This window comes from Entelurus aequoreus, linkage group LG07 (assembly GCF_033978785.1).
Source record: "Entelurus aequoreus isolate RoL-2023_Sb linkage group LG07, RoL_Eaeq_v1.1, whole genome shotgun sequence".
NCBI classification, from domain to species: Eukaryota; Metazoa; Chordata; class Actinopteri; order Syngnathiformes; family Syngnathidae; genus Entelurus; species Entelurus aequoreus.
The window spans coordinates 47,589,304-47,610,658 of NC_084737.1; positions in this window are offsets into that span (position 1 = coordinate 47,589,304).

The following is a 21,355-nucleotide window of genomic DNA, read 5'->3' on the forward strand; positions in this document are numbered from 1 at the left end:
CAGTTCCCTTGTAAAATAGATTATTTAAAGCCAGTTCGAGAAACTCCAGCTCGTCCATACGAAATACTAGCATGTGCAAACAATCAGAATTTCATAATATAAATTCCTGTACTATGGTCATGAGCTTTGGGTTATGACCGAAAGGACAAGATCACGGGTACAAGCGGCCGAAATGAGTTTCCTCCGCCGGGTGGCGGGGCTCTCCCTTAGAAATAGGGTGAGAAGCTCTGCCATCCGGGAGGAGCTCAAAGTAAAGCCACTGCTCCTCCACATCGAGAGGAGCCAGATGAGGTGGTTCGGGCATCTGGTCAGGATGCCACCCGAACGCCTCCCTAGGCAGGTGTTTAGGGCACATCCGACCGGTAGGAGGCCACGGGGAAGACCCAGGACACGTTGGGAAGACTATGTCTCCCGGCTGGCCTGGGAACGCCTCGGGATCCCCCGGGAAGAGCTGGACGAAGTGGCTGGGGAGAGAAAAGTCTGGGCTTCCCTGTTTAGGCTGCTGCCCCCACGACCCGACCTCGGATAAGCGGAAGAAGATGGATGGATGGATGGAAATTCCTGTACTATGTATACAATCGTAACAGCTTCATGCAAAGGTTGTTGTCTGTATGAATAAATATTGCAATTGCAGTCCCGAAATGATACATCGTCTGTCATAAATATTAATTTAGCAGTGCAATAAACATAACACTTACCTCAGTTACCTGTCTGTGATCAGTGAGGCATGTGGCGGCGGAAGTGCATGAGCCACTGTTTGCTGTCTGATCTGAAGTCAAAGCGGCAATGGTTCTCTCCTGACAACAGCCTGAGGGAGCCAAGCTCTACACAACTATGAGCAGCGGTTTCAAAATGGTGTCAGGGATCTCCAGCACACTGTAACCGAGGTCTCCATAGTCGTTACTTACACATAGATAAGGTGATAAATAAGGTCCTCCACAACGGATTTGAGATAGAGGGGGAGTATTGAAAAATTTGGGAGTGAGATCATGACCCCCGAGAGGTCCATTCTGTCCTGTCATATTTGCTATGCTTGATGGACAATCTGTGGGTTGGGTCACACATGAGCTTTGGTAAAGTAATACAAATAAGAATAAGACAAAAAATAAAAGATTGTTTGAACTTTACTGCCATTGCAGAGAAATGGGGAAGTGCTGCACATTGTCCATTGCTTGATGGTTTTCATATGAGTCAATGATCTAATAAATGCATGTAGATTGTGCTTTTAGATTATGCGATTATGCTCATATATGGATATTCTACACACATCTATTGACAATAAATAAATATTGTGACTTACTGCCCATGTTTGTCATTCTATAAAATAGTGAGCTGAATTCAACATTTTATTTCAATCATGATAAACAAATACATTGGATGAAACAAACCACATTTACCTATCTTTAAAAATCTACTTTAGCAAGTTGCTGTCAATGCTTAAAACAGGTCAAACATAGATGGTTGAGGCCCTTATGGAGAAAGATGGCTCATATGGTAGAGCAGTATTTCTGAAACTTGAGGGTTCTTGGTCTGAATCCAGCTACAGCCATTCTAATCACTGCCGTTGTGTCCTTGGGCAAGACACGTCTACCATTTTGCTCCAGGGACCACCCACATTGGTGTATGAATGTAGAAGCAGGTCTCCCTTGAAAAGGACATTATCATCCCATGTTTAATGCTTGGTCCAATTAGGTGGATGCAGGATGCTGCCATATGAGGAGTAAATGGGTATTGACGGTTTTATGTTCGAAACCTATTGAGAACTTTGGATAATGAAGCAGAAAGGATCTCATCTGGAAATGATGAATGTGTGGATATGAGTTTAAGCAGCAGAAAAATAATTGTGGCCTCTGAGGCAATAATTGTTCATTAAAAGCTCTTGTGGTTATGTAGATGATGTGGTGTGGTATCTCTCAGCTACTGTTGAACTACAAATGAGAACAAACAAACTGGTCCTTGGAGAGGAGACATACCGTACATATTAGCAAGGTTGTCATTTGACTGGTTTCACAATAATGTCTGATATGAAAACGATGATAAAACTAATTTTATAGGTCATGACCTATTCCAGTTGTGTTTCAATTAAAACTGCTTCTGTTAGAATCCGAAAGATTAAGACAAATTTAAATTCATTGAGAATAAAAGTCAGTAAGAGGTGAACTGCACTTTTTTTTTGGAACTTTGCCTATTATTTACAATCCCTACGAGAGAGAAGAACACATAGTTTAAAAAAAAAAAACATTATAACTTAAGAATTAACATTACAATTCTGCTTACTATGGAGCCAACAATTCTGAGCCACGACGTTGTTGCATCCATTGTCTCTTTTATGACCATAAAAAACAATAAATAACCTTCCAAAAAGCGCCAACAATACTCTATTTACATTTCGTGACCTGAATATTAACCAAGTAATAGTGATATCTAAAAGTATTCATATTCTCTTCATGTCATATTATGCACGTTCCAGTACTGTTGTTTTTAGTTTGTATCCAATCAGAATTCAGCTAGCTGATGTTGCCATGCTGTACCAAATCTGCCGGAGGCCTTCAGAATCAACAATGCAAGCGTCCGTGCACTGTAAGTGAACGGGGACATACAGTGATAGACAGTTGCGATAGCCAATCAGATCACGAGTTGTTGTCAGTAAGGCCTTCTAGATGGCCTCACGTTGAACGTGACATTTACGCGTCCTGTGATTGGATACTTACCGGGATCGTTAGCGGATGAATTTGAGAACACAGAGTTGAGAGACAGTTGTGATAGCCAATCAGATCGCAAGTTGTTAACAGTAGCCTATCCCAGTAACCTGATGTTAACAAGACTGTGATTGGATACTCACTTGTCATTCCAAAGTGAGTATCCATTCACAAGTTTCAATTTAGCAGGAAGCGAGAAGTGTTGCACCAGAGCCATACCGGGATAGCAGAGAAGGAGAACAAAATGTTGATTAGGTGGCAGATATATTGTAGTGTCCTGGAAGAGTTGGGGCTGCAAGGAACTCTGGAAATTTGTTCTGTTGTGTTTATGTTGTGTTGTGGTGCAAATATTCTCCCGAAATGTGTTTGTCATTTTTGTTTAGTGTGGTTTCACTATATGGCACATATTTATGACAGTGTTGGCGTTGTTCATACGGCCACCCTTCGTGTGACATGTATGGCTGTTGACTGAGTATGCTCTTCATTTCCGTGTGTGTTCAAAATTAACAGGATCACTAAAAATGGCAATGATCGGACAGAGTGAAATATTTTCTTGACATCTTCAACTAAAGACCATTATAAACCCATCAAATGCTATATTTGCAAAGCCATTTTCAAGGATATTTAAAGAGAAACTACATCTTTTGAGACTATGTCGACCAACCCTGGAGGCTAGCTCAGCGATCAAATGGGGAAATGCTCGACATTTCCACTCGAATTAGCCGACGACGAGGGGTACCACTGGCTTATACGGCATCGAACAGTGAGTTCTAATATTTTATTTTTTCACTTTTAATATGTTTTTTGCAATTTTAATTTTGACAGTACCACATAAGATATGTTGTATTTGCTAATGCATTTTAATTGATTTTTAAATGCGCCAGAAAAGAACCCGTTTTGTATACTGTTGAGGTGATTCAATGCCCAGTAGGGCGTAAATGTGTTTCTGTATAGTATTTCTCCAGCAATGGTCATGTGGTGACATAAATTATGGTATTTTGAGAGGTAATCATTGAAGTAGGATATCATTGAAGGCTTAGGTTGGAAACGCACGGCCCACCACTGAAATCATGCCTCTTACCTTGATAGTATGTACATCCGGTTTCCCGTGAATGACTGCTGGCTGCTGTTGCCGCGAAAAAAGCTCAAGGTGCTTTTGCCAGTTACTGTAATTAAACACAAGTTGTTTAATGTTCACAATCGACAAACCTGTCCGGGCTAAAACAAGACGGTGAACACTCTGTATAGAGTCAGTGAGCAGTGATTGGAAACCGAGCCGCTAAGCTACAAGCTAACAGCTGTTCGGCGACGAGCGGATACAGCTTACGCAAACAAACGTCTATCCCAAGTTTGCGCCGTGGTGTCTAAAAGGAAATTCACAATGAAAGACATTGAGCACATCAAAGTGTCACTTAGCTTTTTATCGGACAAAGTGACTGATCAGAACACAGCAGAAAATTATCCTCGATATTGTAAAGGAAGTGCAAGCGCTGCGAGTGATACTCAAAGAAAAAGACAAGAGGATCGTACAGCTGGAGAACAGAGTGGAAGATTTGGAACAGCATAGGAGGATGAATGATGTGATTGTCACCGGGCTCCCAATAAGATCCAGGTCGTTTAATGCCGCAATTTCTGGTGACATCAGAGGGAACTCTGAGGACCAGAAGGCCATCGCTAACACGACGGAGCAACAGGTGGCAGCCGTTTTGCAGTCAAGAGGGATTGAGCTGGACTGCAAAATTATTGAGGCTTGCCATCCTTTACCCGGTAGAAAAACGGTGAACAACGCTATTCACAACACTGCCATCATCATCAGGTTTGACAACAGGAAACAGAAAACTGTTCTTCTGAAACAAGGATGAAAATGAAAAGGATCCAAAGTCTACATTAATGAGCATCTCACAAAACAAAATTCTGAAATTGCAAAAAAAGCCAGAGAGCTGAGGAAGCAAAAGAAAATCCAGAACAAATGGACCAGCTACTGTAAAGTCTTCATTAAACTCAATGGCACACTTGAGGAGGCTAAAGGGCTTCTGATCAAAAAGGTAGAGGAACTGAATAAGTACATGTGAAGGAGGAAGATGGAAGGTAAAACACAGATACACGTAGACACTTTATGAATATGCCATTGACTGAAGACATTCAAAACTCACCATGAGAGACTATATTGGCAACATGTGTACAATATTAGCAGGAACTGGTCAATTTTGAATATACTGAGCACAATATGCACAAAGTGGACTATGGAATAGACTCGGCCAATAATTTATTTCCGTCCATTAACAAAGAATGTAGCTATTACTCAGATGAGCAATTTATGCTGACTTTCAATTGTAATGACACCTTATCGATTGTGCACATTAACTGTAGAAGTTTAAATGCAAACTTTAATAATATTAGGGATTACTTACAGCAATTCAAACAACCATTTAATATAATTGCCTTAACAGAAACATGGATTAATAAAGATAGAGAGTTGAATTTTGCATTAGAAGGCTATGAATGTACGTTTGTATGTGGGTACATAGACAAAATAAGGGAGGAGGAGGAGTAGCACTATTTGTGGACAATTCATTGACATTCAAAATTATGGATAACATGACAGCAGTTATTGATGATGTATTGGAGTGTATACCAATTGAGGTTATTAAAGAAAAACAGAAAAATGTAATAGTAAATAGTTTATATCAAACACCAGGGTCTTATCTTGAACAGTTTACAAACTGGATGGAGGAAACCTTCTCTCAAAAGACACACACTAATATGTTCATCTGTGGGGACTACAATATAGATCTGCTTAATTCAGGAACTTACAAATCAACTGAAGACTTCATAAATACAATATATAGCATGGGTTTATTTCTGTCATTATCCGCTGCCCGGATCATGTTTGTTTTGTTTTCGATTCCCTCACTTTCCGTTTTCAGCACCCCTGGGTTTGTGTTTTAATTGTCATCAGTGCTGATTAGTGTCACCTGCCACTGATTAGCGTTCGGGTCGCTCACCTGTTCCTGGGCACTAATCATAGCTATTTTAGTCCTGCCTTTTGCTACACACGGTCTGGCTGTTTTGTTTGCCTAACTGCTACAAGTTACGTGGATGATTTCCTGCCTCTTTGTTCTTTGTGTTTCTCGCACTAAGTTCAGCCTTAGATCCCCGTGCCATCGGTAAGCGTCTCTTTTGTTTGTTCCTGTCTTTTTGTTTGATTTATGCAAATAAATTATTCTCCTACCTGCACACTGTCTCCGGAGTTCCTGCTGCATCGTTGGGAGAACAATCCGCGCATCACCATGTGCTCACCTAGTAACAGTAAAAAGCCAGCATCATACTGTTGTCTCGCAGCAGATCCTGACAAGTTTGTCGAGGGTATGTGGATGGTGCTAGAGGCAATGGAGGCGGAGACTCTCCGCTATTTCCCGGAGGAGTTTGAGGACTTGATGTGGAGTCCCAACGGTTCCCTGGTCCCCATCAACTCCGTTTGGCCAAGGGACACGCTGCACCGCCTGTCCGGACGCGTCAGCGTAGGAGAAGGCCACTCAAGGAAACTCCGACCCGCTGCCAGGACGCACCAAACCCTCAAGCTTAACACCTCTGGGCCGAAGCAAGCCGCTAATAGCCCAGTCTTCCTCGCCGATGTTTGGTAATCCAATTCATCACTTCGCCAAACAGTTCACTGACTGGGCTAGAAGCAAAATGGATACCTGCGCCGATGACATCACTCCACCGGCCCCCTCCGATGTCGTCACCCTAGAGTCGCTTGGCAATGACGTCAGAGAGGATTATTTTTTTTCTGATCCATTCTGTCAGCCTCCTACTAAGGACATTCACCAAACCATAGCGGAATTTCAAAACTATTTTTTACAGACTCGCTCACCAAGTCAGTCCCCTTCGCCAAGGACTCTGACTCCGCCCCCAATGACTATGGCTCCGCCCACTTCACAGACTTTTGCTTCCCCATCTCCTTGACAGTCCCCTGTTGGGATTTCAAAGTCACTCCAGCACGAAGGCTAGTACCTGTTCCAGCACCAAGGCTAGCACCTGCATCACGGCTGGTCCCCGCGCCTGCACCTGCTCCACTGCTGGTCCCCGCGCCAGCACCTGCTCTACTGCTGGTCCCCGCGCCAGCACCTGCTCTATTGCTGGTCCCCGCGCCAGCACCTGCTCTACTGCTGGTCCCCGCGCCAGCACCTGCTCTACTGCTGGTCCCCGCGCCAGCACCTGCTCCACGGCTGGTTGCCACGCCAGCACCTGCTCCATGGCTGGTCCCCGTGCCGGCACCTCGGCTAGCACCTCAGCTAGCTTCTGCGGCAGCACCACGGTTGGTCCCCGCAGCAGCACCTGCTCCACGGCTGGTCCCCGCGCCAGCACCTGCTCCACGGCTGGTCGCTGCGCCGGCACCTGCTTCACGGCTGGTCGCCGTCCCAGCACTTTCTCCACGGCAGGTGACGGTCTTTGAATGCATTTTCAAAGTGATTTAGAGGTAGAATGTATTGCTCCCATTAGCTGCATTGCGAGCCACCAAGAACACGCGGCGCTTTACATGATAGAAAGCCAAAAAACAACAACCTTATCTTCTTGTCTGATGATTGTGAATGATAGGTAAAATTCCCAAAAAAGTTCAGTTCCCTTTTAAGTCCTAGTAATACATATTGTGATTATTGGTCCATTCCACTGTATTTTCGCTGTCCATTTTCATGACAGAAACTAAAAGCTTAGTTGTTGTTGTGCAGGAATGACCCCACTATATATCGTCTTTTGTGATATTTGTTAGCATCAAGAAAATATCCTTAATAGTTTTAATAAACGAGATTAATAAATCTCTCGTAGGCTCAACAGCACATACTGAGTCTTGATATCGCGAACAAACATTGCTGAACAACAAGGACATCTATAATGAAATAATGAGACAAAATATATACTTCACAAGATAAAAACAACTGCCATCATGAATTGTAGATGAGGCTAATATTTGTGGCAGGAAATCAACTGCAAACAAACTTATCCTATTTCTCATTAGCGTCACAATCAGCAGCATGGCTCTAGTTATGTCAATAAAATACGTTACTTAACGATGCACCTAAATCCAAGTTTGTCTTTCACAGATGAATGTTAAATCTGTGAACCCCTCAGATGTAAAGACATGATGTGCTTCATGTAATCTTGTCTTCTCTAAATACTGTGAGTGTGTAAAAGGAAGTTACATTGTAGCGAGCCGTAACGTCTTGGTGATGATAAATGATTTAAATCATTAAAAAAAAAAGTTTTTCCTTAAGAGTGTAAAAATCCACTACATCCCATTTTCAATATTTATTTTATGATCGCTTTTATAATTGCCTCTAAATTCTTCAAAATACGCCCAAATCTGCACTGATTCAGGTAAATAAACAGTAGCCTAATGGGACTCCAGACCATCGCCTTAAACCCGGAAATGCCAACGTGATTGCAACCCAGCTATTGTAACTGAACCTACTCAAAAATGTGGGGCTTTTATTTTGAAAGATATGCGTTGTGAGCAGTGGCGTGCGGTGAGGTTAATGTCTGGTGAGGCACGACTGCATCATCACAGTCAAATTTACAAACATATGAACCTGCAGTGCAGGTGCACCTAATGTTGTGTCCCTGCGGTCGTTTGCGGCTCCTGCAGCGCGAGCATTGTTGTTTTTGCACTTTTTGGCTTCTTGTTAAGTGACTTTTTTTGGGTGGATTCGGTCTTGCACGTGGAGGGTTTGGGTGTGGGCTTTGGTTGGTGTGGCCGCGGTGCTCCCGTCGGGCGGTGCATTCTGCGGCGGAGGTGCTTGGCACCAGGAGGCGGGGTTATGTTACGAGCCTCACACAGTGTGTCTCCGCAGCAGATTTATGATCGCTCAGCACTAAAAATACGTTACACACATACAGTTGTTGACAAAATACACTGTACATTATATACCTCAGCTAACTAAACTATGGAAATGTATAATATAATTCATATAGCAATACGGTCTCACTGCACAGCAGGCCAGCAGTTAGCCGAGTCGCATGTTGTTATTACTTGCACACACAGGAGACAGCAAAGCATACTTACTCATCAGCCACACAGTTTACACTGACGGTAGCCGTATCAAACAACTTTAACATTGTTACGTTACAAATATGCGCCACACTGTGAACCCACACCAAAAAAGAATGAAAAACACATTTCTGGAGAACATCCCACTGTAACACAACATAAACACAACACAACCATTACCCAGAATCCCATGCAGCCCTAACTCTTCCGGTCTACATTATACACCCCCGCTACCACCAAATCCCCCCACACATCAACCCCCCCCCCCCAACACATCAACCCCCCCCCCCCCCCCCCCCCCCCCATTCTACGTGTGGTCGAGCAGGTACACCGTTAGGGCAGGCTGTAGAGGGCGCCAAATGCAGTGTCATCACGCTCTGATATTCGGGAGTCTCCCGGGAAAAATGAGAAGGTTGGCAAGTATGGCGCTATCAAGCGCCATTCATTCAAAACTCGCGGTCTGCACTAACATCAAATTTCCACATTAAAGTGCGTGCCGGTGCGTGTGTCGGAGACCCCTGGTTAACATAGCACAAAGCATTTAAGCTTTGTATGCAGTGTTTTTCATTTAAAAAAAATTTTTGTGGCTCCCATTACTTTCTTTAATTTGTGAAACTTGCCAAAATGGCTCTTTGAGTGGTAAAGGTTGCCGACCCCTGGTGTAGGCAAACACAATGCATTGTCCTGAGTGCTGTTTGCTGTCCTCCAGGGTTTCTAGATCTTAATAAGATGTCCGCACCAACAGGTAATAGGCCCACGAAAAAGTTTGGAAGCCGATGGAACCGTTTGTATTTTGACGGAGATTAAAATAATTATGGACTGTGGGAAACTAAGTTTTTAGTGCACCTGCGTCTACTGGACTTAAAAAAGACCATACTCGGTGAAGGTGAAGACGATGTTGCGGGAGAAGATGTCAATAAAAATGAGGAGGCGTATACAGCCCTGATTCAAATATTAGATGATAAAAGTTTGTCACTCGTAATGAGAAATGTTGCGGATGGTGGCAGGAAGGCGCTGCAAATTCTGAGAGATTATTATGCCGTTAAGGGGAAACCATGCATGAATAATTTGTACACAGAATTGACATCTCTTCAAAAAGGAGTGAGCAAGAGTGTCGTAGCTGCGTTTCCATTAATCCTAGAAACGTGCCAAACCTAAATATCACAATAACAAAACAAACATATTTAGAAAAACCTCTCAAATATTGCTAACACATTTTTGCACTCTCATGAGGTGGTTTTTTGAGACATTTCGAAGTTGAAGTTTTTCGCAAAACCATAATGGAAACCCTTTTTTGCATTGAGAGGGCACCTAAACACTGAACCGGCGGGGTCTCTTGGTCTCGCTTCGGTCGGTCGGAGTCCAGCAAGGCAGCACCGCCGCACCAGGCGGTCTAGCGCCTCCCTTCCAATAGAGGCCGACCCACAGGCTAGGAAAGACCCACATGCCCGAACAAGTGTCAAGTGGGCCGTAAGGACATTGCCTTTATCATCTATTGACATCACGGCAACAGCAGTGGCTGCAATATCTTCCTCAAAGTGAAGTCTCTCGGGATGAGCACGGCTCATGATGCAAAACACCCTTTAATGAAAACACCTACAAGTCACAAATGTACTTTATCGAAATGTTTGAATTTTCACTTCTATTTTGAGAAAAACTGCAACAGAAATGCAGCTACAGAATACATCATCTGTGCAGGGAACTGTTTTGGTTTGTCTAAGAGTGGGTCCATAATTTCCTGGACATCAAAAAAACAATCCACAGTTGCTTTATCCATTATCACGGTATTATGCCCATGTTATGACTTTAAAGACTTTAAAATGTTATAGTGTGTAAAACGAAATGGCAAGAATGTTAAGGATCAACACACTTACTGTAATTGAACAAAAACGATGCTCGAATCTTCTAATCATACTATTACAACAAACAAGCAGAGGTGTGGACTCGAGTCACATGACTTGGACTCGAGTCATGAATTTGATGACTTTAGACTCGACTTGACAAAATGTAAAGAGACTTGAAACTCGACTTGGACTTTAACATCAATGACTTGTGACTTCACTTGGACTTGAGCCTTTTGACTTGACATGACTTGCTACTTTCCCCAAAACCCAACGATTAAAAAGTTATTCAGGAGCGCTCCATATCTTCCAATGTGTACGTGTGTGTCTGTCAGGGAGTGTGCGCTCTGTCAGCGTGTGTGCTGCCTGTCAGTACAAAAGCCAATCAAATTAGATCCACGTTGTTTTCGTCCCACAGCATTCATCCAATCAAATTGCAGAACAACCAACGAAGAAGAGCTCTCAAACAACGCGCCAGTGAGGATAAATGACACCAAAGATAGTTTTGTTCGGGTATTAAAACTATGACTTGGTCAACAAAAAACGAATTGCAACAACTTCCAACTTCGTTCGACATTTGAAGTTGCACACAGAACGGTAAGTTTTGAATGTGAGCTAACGTTTATTGTCTAATTAACGTAACTTTTATTTGCTGTGTAGTTAAATCAGTGAGGCTGTAAACTCACTGCTAACGTTATAACAATAGACATCTTATAAGTAGACGCAGCATCGAGCGCTACTGCCTACTGGCGCTGACGAGACGCGGGGGCGCCATCTTGGAGTGGTGATCCGCTCCACTAAGTGCAATTCATTTGGCAGGAGCAATGAACTGTCAGCACATTTAATTCATCTTACCTCACTGAATATCACTGATTTTCACACGTTTTTTTGTCATACGTGTAGCTATGATAAAGGACACATGTTTTGGCGTGTTTTATTATTCATAGTTTGTTTAACAGTAATAGAATATTCTTATATGCTATAAGTGACCAGACGTCCGAGATCAAAACTGGGAATATATCCCAGAGAAGGGGGAAAAAAACAGTCAGCTATTTTTAAATTAAAAAAACAATATGATTAGGTTATATAAACATATATATGAGTATATGTATGTATATATATATATATATTTATATGTATGTGTGTGTATATATATATATATATATATATATATATATATATATATATATATATATATATATATATATATATATATATATATATATGTATCTGTTTATATTTTATTTTATTTCTGATTATTATTATTATTAATGTATTGTTTTTTTTCCTTCTTTGTTTATTTAATCAATGTATTTGTAGATATTACTTTGTTTGTTTTGTTGTTTCTTTTTTTTGGGGGGGGGGGGTGGTATGGGTGGGATATAAACAAAAATATTTTGACATTTAGGGCAGACAATAGATATATGATGTATGTGAATATGATGTAATGGATAGGAATGTCTGATGCTGGATGTCAATAAAAATGAAATGAAAAAAAAATAAAATCCAGATGGCGGTCAAATTGCTCGCATCACAGCAGCCAATGCTGCGTCTACTTATAAGATGTCTAATGTTATAACGTCATTGCAAACACGGCAATCTGTTGCGTCCACTGCAGTTCGCTACCTTATTCATACTTTTTGTCAAGTGATTTTTAAGCAGGGTTGCATGAGGTACCTATACATAACGTTATGTTAATCAATGTATCACACACAGTAACGTAACGTTAGAAGGCGGTCAGCAGCACCGCGTATTTTAGCAACCTACAAAAAGACAAACATAGTCAAATAAAGGTCAGTTCAAATGTATACTATATTAAGAATATGTGTACATATTGCATAGGGCCCTGACATCTAAAAAGTACAACTCTGTTCATTGTTATGTTCATGTATTTGTTATGTTTTTCATGTGTACGCACACATAAACACACATACAGTATGAGATGAGATCAATGAGATAAGGTAAGAACAGGATAGAAACTGCTGTGGAACTAGTTACAATGCAATATGCCATGGAAATACAATGTTAACACTTTTGTGCAACTAAGTACAGTTGCACTTGTTTTTTCAAATGTATTTATTCTGTACAGGAATTAGTTAAATGTTTAAAATGACTGGTTAATAGTGCTATTATGAAGTGCAATGTCAGCACTATTTTTTTTCCCTGCAATTTCAAATGCACTTGTTTTAATAAATAAATACAGCGTTTTAAAAGCATACACAATCTGTGTAAATATATTAGTCTGTGGTTAAAAGCACTTGAAAGGACTCGAAACTCAAAATGCAGGACTTGGGACTTGACTTGAGACTTTCCAGTCTTGACTTTGGACTTGACTCGGGACTTGCCTGTCTTCACTCGGGACTTGACTCGAGACTTGAGGGCAAAGACTTGAGACTTACTTGTGACTTGCAAAACAATAACTTGGTCCCACCTCTGCAAACAAGTATATGTATACATATTTTAAAATATACTTTCAGTTAAGTGACTTTAAACTGACAAAATAAACATCCAGCGCAACAAATGTAAAACAATAATGTTCACGTTAGTATCTTACAACTTTTAACTTCAGAGAAAAAGTGTCCTCCTTATTGGACATCTTATATCACTTTGGAAAATGCTGATTCTCAGAAAAGTTAGCTGACAATTTAAGGTGTAATTATGTAAACACCTCACAAATTGATACTTGACCTTGTTGGTATCAAATACATTTTCCGGGTGACAATTTATCAAATCACTTCTCATATTATTTGTGTTCCCCACAGTTCAGTGTCACCAAACGCTTTCTCTTGTCTGCGCTGCCGCCTGGCGCGTTTCCTACTGTTGTATATTTGATGGTCATGTGATGGGTGATGAGCCAAGAAGACACCAAAGAGGAATCGTCAAACAAAAAGCTTTATTTTGTTTCAGCGAGCCTCGGACTAGAGCTGCAGCTCTAGGAGAAGAAGTATGCCGAATCTCTTCATTCTGCTGTCCTGTCGGAACACTGTCAATTAAATACCTTGCCTGTAGACCCCCTCTCTTTCTGGGTCTAATCTTGATGTTGGACAGTCTGGCCTGTCTATCTTTCCTTGTCATTATTCCTATGATTAGTTTAAGTCGGGTGACCTCCGAACCCTATCCTCTGTCCCTATCTGTGGACCTTCTACCAGGTGTTGCTAATGTCTTTAATCTTCCTCCTGACACCTACATTTTTATGGGATTCCCAATCTCCTGTAGACACCCTCTTCAGTACCTTTTTCACTTTGACCTTAGTAGAAGAATACCTTTAAAAGATTATGTGGCCAACTACAAAAACATGCTACTTTCAATCCTATAAGATAATTATACATGATATAATTAACCACACTACTTAAAGCATGGATAACAAATCCATTTAAACCACGAGTTGATTCAATGTTATTGAAAAAAATGTGGGTTAAAACATCACAACTTCTGACCGGCTTCATGTGTCGTCTTGGAAACACTCCTGTGAAGACGGCGACCAAAGAGGTTGTCTTTTTCGCCAGGGTTTGTTCGTCTGTTATCAATAAAATCTATCCAAGTTATGGATAGATTTTATTGATAACTCCAGGAATTGTCAGAAAAAACTATCCCTTCTTTCTCCTTTACAACCTCGCACACACATGCTATGAGTTCACTTCCAAACCGTCCAATTCAAAAGTGCCAACAAAAAACTACACTGACTAAGCTTTCATTTTATACTTTCTATAAACAGTATACAATTGTTTTATTAAAACACTGAGATTGTGTTATTGTGATGATTTCGATACCCAAATACAGCGGTATTTATAATACCGTTACACCCCTACATGGTGTTATCAACAACTACACAGGAAAGCATCTATCTGCTACAGTCACTGAATGAAATGGACAGGAATATGCAACAATAACAATTTCTGAGGACAATCAAGGTGCTATTGGGCTTGCAGAAAATCCTGTGAGTTGTCAAAGATGTAAGCACTTTGACATTAGATATAATTTTTTCTGATGGAAAAATAAGTCATCATTACTGTCCAACTGCAGGTATGGTAGCTGACATTTTCACCAAGTGTGTAATCAAAATGAGAATGGACAAATGTGTATCTTTTATTTTTGGGATGTAAATATATGTAACTAGATATGGAAAAATGTGTAATACACTGTGTTGTATTCTGTCAAACCAAGAACAGGTGGGGGTGTTGAAGTTTTTCATTGTATGTTCTTGTTGGCTATTGGTCTTACTCTTACTGTGGGTGGCGCTAACACACCAGTGCACCTAATTAGCAATAAATGGCTGCAGAGGGTAGAGTAATGCTATTTGTAGGCCAACGCAATGCTGAGTGCTGTTTGCTGTCTTCCGTCCTCTGGCGTTTTTACCTCTTCCTATAATGTCTGTGCCAACAATGAGAATACATATTTTAAAAATACACTATTTTGAATGCAAGAAAAATGAACTCATATTTGAAAATGCTTAGATCTTTTTGATGAGGAATGAACGGGTGGAGGCCAAAGCTATTAAATTTTTGATGGAATTTTGACCAGCGCTACAGTTTCAGAGCATGTGAGATACATGATAGAACGAGATTCTGGAAGAATAAACCCATATTGATCCATTCATTCACTTTTAAAGATTCAGTTATCTGCATCAGCGTTTGTTTCTTAGTTATGAGCAAGCCAGGTTCCTTTCATTTACTTCCTATTCACTCTGTATGTAAACAAACGATTTAATTGGCACATTTTAAATGACTTAACTCGCTTTCCCCGATGCAACTGTATTAACTGTGGTAACTGCGCCAACAATCCGCCACTGCGATTGCCGACGGTCTTTGACCATTGTTATACTGTGATAGTGTTATATTTTCCTTTGACTTCAATTGGTCACAGGTCCTGAGAGGGCAGTCACTTGGTCTGTATGCAGACTAATGTCTGAAATTTGTTGATGGCTGATCTCAGCTATGAAATAGTAATTGTATCCTTAGACATTAAGACACTGAGCTAACCAGACAGACCAAATTACAGAGTAGAGAGTTGAACACAACTAGTTTTTGTATTATTGAACCAAACTCTATGTCAAAATGCATCTGACATTAGATAGAACAAACCACAGTTGTAGAGGCAGAAAATACTAATATATAAAGTAGGTGAATATACTGTATATATTACCCACAGGCAAGTGGGAGAGGAAATTGCAATTTGGAAGCACTTCTCAAGAAAGAAGAAAAATATGGGAAGAGCTTCTTGGAACAAAATGTTCCCATCTGTAATGTTAATGGGTATGTTAATTCTTATAAAGTGTTCATGGGATTATCTCAGAAATTTAAAGTTGAACAATTAGATATGTGAGCCCTCGTTGAACATGCCCTTTGATTTTTTTTACAGTCTGTTCTTTTAAGTTCTGGCAGAGGTTTTACATTTATTCTAGAACCAGATACTACAGGTATGAGAGTCAATACATAAAATACCGTAAATTCCGGACAATAAGCAGCTACTTTTTTCTTACACTTTGAACCTCCAGCTTATAAAACAGTGTGGCTAATTTGTCGATTTTTCTCTGATAACAGCCATAATAAAAATAGTTTAAAAAAAACACAACCAAATACACTGAGAAAGAAGAACGTGTTTTATTGTTTGTGATATGCCATATGTCCTCCCATTTACGGTAGTGCTTTGTTTTTTCAACCGGAGTGCTGTTCAGCTTCCAGCCGTAAATGTCATTGCGAGTCATATGGATTCTTCATTCATCACTCCAAGCAACGTCTGTAAGTTTTACAATATAACTAAAACTGTTTATACTTACTAAACCACCCCATGTGTGATGTCTGTAGCAGTGTTTGCATGCATATTTGTACATGCTTTCTTAATATAATGATACTAGCATCGTTAGCATGAACTAACGATGCTAAGTTATTGAGTCTGAGAGAGCTAGCTTCAGCAGCTAGTTGGTACATGTTTGATCAGCCGTGTTACTGCCCTGTTACACAGTTTGAAAACAATTAAGGTATGTAAATAAACATTTACAAAGTATTTCATATCGGTATATATATGCGGCCTTATAGTCCGGTGCGGCTAATGTATGAAAAAATATTTAAGTTTAAAATATAGTGGGTGCAGCTTATATCCCGATGCACTCTAAAGTATTTATTAACATGTCACGTTGATACTACACTTTTTGGTCAATATAAGAATCAGATCATCCCCAGGCTTAGTTTTTTGTCCAGACCAAGGATGGGATGTGGCTGTAATTTCAAGTCGAGGGAGAAGCATCCATTCAGTTTCTAGAGCATAAAGGTCATTTTGTTGACAAAACACTAGATTTCCATTATGCTCAATGCAGGCTGATTTTGGGAAGCAGGAGTTTAATCTGTCACAATACAGCCTGTGCCAGGTCTCACGACAGTTAACTGACCCAATACTGTCAGCCAAGAGAGGAAAATTGACCCAAAAAAGAATGATTGCAAAAGAGGTGCGGAAACGGGCCTACAATAATATTTGAATGAAGACATTTGAAAGGAAAAACAATCTTAATCAGTCCTATATAGTGGAGGCTTTAATTTGAGGTATTACATTGTTACTTCATAACCACCAAAGCAAACACCAACACATTGCTTAACTTGGTTTCGAATTAATCCGAAAATAAATGCAGGTCTTGTTACTAAACCTTTAATTTGCAGAAAATGTAATTGTTGCAAACCTTTCGTGTTATTCTTTTATTAATCTGAGTGCTACAATTACATTTGGCGAGAAAGCCTCCATCACTATTGGTTAGACCTGAATGCCCTTTGCACTATGTTAAGGAGTGGACCAAGAGGGTCAGTGAACATGAAAGTAGGCTGAATGTGAAAGCAAAAAGTTGTTAGGAAAGCGTTTAAAAAAGGATAGGAACATCCCAAGGGCAATTTATTTAAGCCAGTTGGGTTCATTGGTCGGTACAGCGCTGGTTGTGCAAAACTGCTTTCAAAAACAAGCGACAACAGTAATAAAAAAACTAAACTAAAATCTCATCAAGCAATCTTAGACATGAACAATAGTGCACATTCCACTCGTCTGATTTAAGAAAGGAATTAAATCATAGTTTTCCATCTTCCAATAAACCTGATATTATACAATGAGTGCTTGAATAGTGTTCAATTCTTCAAAACTTCATTAACAATGGTATTGTGAAAAAACCCCCACCAGTAACTAGTCATGGGAATTTTGAACATGTGCATGTTTTGCATGTTTTGCTCTCTGAGCTGCCACCTTAACGTGGTAGAGGAGTTTGCGTGTCCCAATGATCCTAGGAGCTATGTTGTCCGGGAGATTCTATGGCCCCTGGTAGGGTCTCCCAAGACAAACTGGTCCTAGGTGAGGGATCAGACAAAGAGCAGCTCGAAGACCTCTATGAAGAACACAAACAAAGGACGACCCAGATTTCCCTCGCCCGGACACAGGTCACCGGGGCCCCCTTCTGGAGCCAGGCCCGGGGTGGGGCACGATGGCGAGCGCCTGGTGGCCAGGCCTGTCCCCATGGGCCCCGGCCGGGCACAGCCTGAAGAGGCAACGTGGGTCCCTCCTCTTATGAGCTCATCACCCATAGCAGGGGTCATAGAGGTCGGGTGCAGTGTGAGCTGGGCAGCAGCCGAAGTCAAGGCACTTGGCGGTCCGATCCTCGGCTACATAAGCTAGCTCTTGGGACGTGGAACGTCACCTTGCTGGGGGGGAAGGAGCCTGAGCTAGTGCGTGAGGTCGAGAAGTTCCGGCTAGATATAGTCGGACTCACTTCGACGCACAGCAAGGGCTCTGGAACCAGTTCTTTTGAGAGGGGCTGGACTCTCTTCCATTCTGGCGTTGCCGGCAGTGAGAGGCGACAGGCTGGGGTGGCAATTCTTGTTTTCCCCCCGGCTCAAAGCCTGCACGTTGGAGTTCAACCCAGTGGACGAGAGGGTAGTTTCCCTCCGCCTTCAGGTGGGGGGACGGGTCCTGACTGGTGTTTGCGCTTACGCGCCAAACGGCACCTCAGAGTACCCACCCTTTTTGGATTCACTCGAGGGAGTACTGGAGAGTGCTCCCCGGGTGATTCCCTCGTTCTACTGGGGGACTTCAACGCTCATGTTGGCAACGACAGTGAAACCTGGAGAGGCGTGATTGGGAAAAATGGCCGCCCGGGTCTGAACCCGAGCGGTGTTTTGTTATTGGACTTTTGTGCTCGTCACAGATTGTCCATAACAAACACCATGTTCAAACATAAGGGTGTCCATATGTACACTTGGCACCAGGACACCCTAAGCCGCAGTCCTATCGGGCTCTTTTGGCTCATAAGACTTCAGACGCAGCAGACAGGTACCGAAGCGGTGTGCGGCTTCAGCGATCGCAGAGGCAAAAACTCGGACATGGGAGGAGTTCGGGGAAGCCATGGACAACGACTTCCGGACGGCTTCGAAGCGATTCTGGACCACCATCCGCTGCCTCAGGAAGGGGAAGCAGTGCAATGTCAACACCGTGTATGGTGGGGATGGTGTTCTGCTGACCTCGACTGCGGATGTTGTGGATCGGTGGAGGGAATACTTCGAAGACCTCCTCAATCCTACCAGCACGTCTTCCTATGAGGAAGCAGTGCCTGGGGAATCTGTGGTGGGCTCTCCTATTTCTGGGGCTGAGGTTGCCAAGGTAGTTAAAAAGTTCCTCATGGCAAGGCCCCGGGGGTGGATGAGAGCCACCCGGAGTTCCTTAAGGCTCTGGATGCTGTGGGGCTGTCTTGGTTGACAAGACTCTGCAATGAATGGTCTATTTTCGATCTTTTTTCATATGTAAGGTGCACCGGATTATAGGGCGCATTAAAGGAGTCACATTATTATTATTTTTTTCTAAATTGAAAACACTTCCTTGTGGTCTACATAACATGTAATGGGGGTTCTTTGGTCAAAATGTTACATAGATTATGTTTTCCAGATCAACTTTAAGCCGCTTTCTGACAGTCGCTTCCATGTGCGCCGTTTTGTGGGCACTTTTATGTATTTGGCTCACCTTCGGCAACGTCTTCCCGTCATCTTTGTTGTAGCGCTGTAGCGCGCAAGGACAGGGGTGGAAGAAGGGTCAAAAGATGGAGCTAACTGTTTTAATGACATTCAGACCCCGAAAGGGACAAGCGGTAGAAAATGGATGGATGGATGGCCTTTACTTAAATCAATAACGGAACAGCATCTCCTCATCCGGAAACAACAACAAGGCCGGAATTAAGTCCCGTGAAAAACCGTCAAACCGGAACTCTAATAATTAAAGTTCCTTCGGTGAATAATGTAAACTCATGTTTAAGCGCTTTCATGGCGAGTTTACTGACAGATATAAGTAAGATCTTTACACTACTTTATAATAGAAATGGCAACAGCGGAGAATGAAGAGACTTCCTTTCATTGTAATTCAAATTTGAACTTTACAGTACAGATAAGAACAACATTTTGTTGCATTAGCTCGTTGTAGTGCAGGATAAAAGAGCAATAAGGTGCAGATATAAATACATAGATTACTGTACAGATAAATATATTTGCACTTTTGCATATGTATCCGCGTTTATGGATGTGTTATATTGTCTTTACATTTCAGCGAGTTAATCTGTTTTTGGGGGGAATTGAGGGGATTATTTTGACGTGTTCAAGAGTCTTATGGCCTGAGGGAAGAAGCTGTTACAGAACCTGGATGTTCTGCTACAGAGGCTGCGGAACCTCTTTCTATATTCCAGCAGTGAAAACAGTCCTTGGTGGGGGTGGGAGGAGTCTCTACTGATTTTCTGAGCCCTGGTCAGGCAGCTGCTTTTTGCAATTTCCTGGATAGGAGGAAAAAGAGTCCTGATTATCTTTTCCGCCGTCCTCACCACTCTCTGCAGAGACTTCCAGTCTGAGGCACTGCAGGTTCCAGTCCAGACAGAGATGTAGTTGGTCAGTAGGCTCTCTATAGTGCCTCTGTAGAATGTGCTGAGAATGGGGGAAGGGAGCTGTGCTCCTTTCATCTGACGCTTAAAGTGCATGCGCTGTTGAGCTCTTTTTACAAGAGTAGTGTAGGGACCAGATCATATTGTCAGTTATCTGCACCCCCAGGAACTTGGTGCTGCTTACGATCTCCACTGCTGTGCCGTTGATGAGGAGTGGAATGTGGCTGGACTGGTGCCTCCTGAAGTCGACGATGATCTCCTTGGTCTAGTCGATGTTCAGGACCAGGTTATTGGTTCTGCACCAGTCAACCAGATGTTTCACCTCCTCCCTGTAGTCCATGTCGTTGTTGTCACGGATGAGGCCCACTACTGTTGTGTCGTCCACATACTTCACAATGTGGTTAGTAGTGGACCTGGCGTAGCAGTCATGGGTCATCAATGTGAACAGCAGCAGACTCAGGACGCAGCCCTGGGGGGAGGCGGTGCTCAGGGAGATGGCACTGGAGGTGTTGTCGCCCACTCTCACAGACTGGGGTCTGATTGTGAGGAAGTCAAGCAGCCAGTTGCATAAGGGGGTACTGAATCCAATGGGGGGCCAGTTTGCTCACCAAGTGCTGCGGGATGATTGTGTTGAATGCTGAGCTGAAGTCTAGAAACAACTTAGGTGGAGTGCAGAGGAGATGGCGTCCTCTGTGGAGCGGTTAGCGCGATAAGCAAACTGGTATGGATCGAATGTGGGGGGAAGTCTGGAGACAGTGTGTTCCTTTACCAGCCTCTCGAAGCACTTCATTATGATGGGGGTGAGTGCCACAGGATTATAATCATTAAGGGATGAGATTGTGGGTTTTTTAGGCACTGGGATGATTGTGACCGTCTTAAAATATGA